The following is a 723-nucleotide window of genomic DNA, read 5'->3' on the forward strand; positions in this document are numbered from 1 at the left end:
GTACAGAAGCAGGGACCGGGCCAGGGGGCGGGGGTGGCTGGCTAACTCCGCTCTGCTGGCGGAGCGGAGTTCTCTACCCAACCCTATTGCCTCCTAGGGTACATGTTTATAAGTGGTGGGACTGTGAACTGCAGTCTTGAAATTACTTGAGTGATAAAGACTAATTAGGGAAAAGCAGCAATTGAGGAGGTACAGGCTCACACGAGGCACACCTCACCTCTTAGGTGCAAATTACAAAATAATATTTTGTTGACTGACATGGTGCTTTTGTGGGCTCAGCAGTGGTGGCTCTCCCTTTAGGGCTCTGGGACTACGCTCCACTTGTTTTCTGGCCCGTTTTTACTATACCAAGAGTGAATAATAATCTATAATTTACTCTTGTTACAGTAAAGAAAATTCCACCGAGAACCATCCTGGGATCGCTAGTTACACTTCCAGAGGGATGGTACAGGCACTCACAGACACCAGCAACAGTCCTCAACCTATCCTCAAACTTTAAATGGGAAAGAAGCCCGGGTCGCTGGCATGGAGCCGGGCATGGAATGCGAGTGCCTACTGGGCCACTTTTGGTAAGCAGAACTGGCGCTGCGGAATGAAACAAACACCGGGTTAAGGCATCCGATGCCGACGCTCATCAGACCCCAGAAAAGGTGTTGGTTGATATAGACAGCAGGACGGTGGCCATGGAAGTGTAATCCGCTAAGGAGTGTGTAACAACTCACC

Source organism: Triturus cristatus, chromosome 7 (assembly GCF_964204655.1).
Source record: "Triturus cristatus chromosome 7, aTriCri1.1, whole genome shotgun sequence".
In the NCBI taxonomy this organism is placed as follows: Eukaryota; Metazoa; Chordata; class Amphibia; order Caudata; family Salamandridae; genus Triturus; species Triturus cristatus.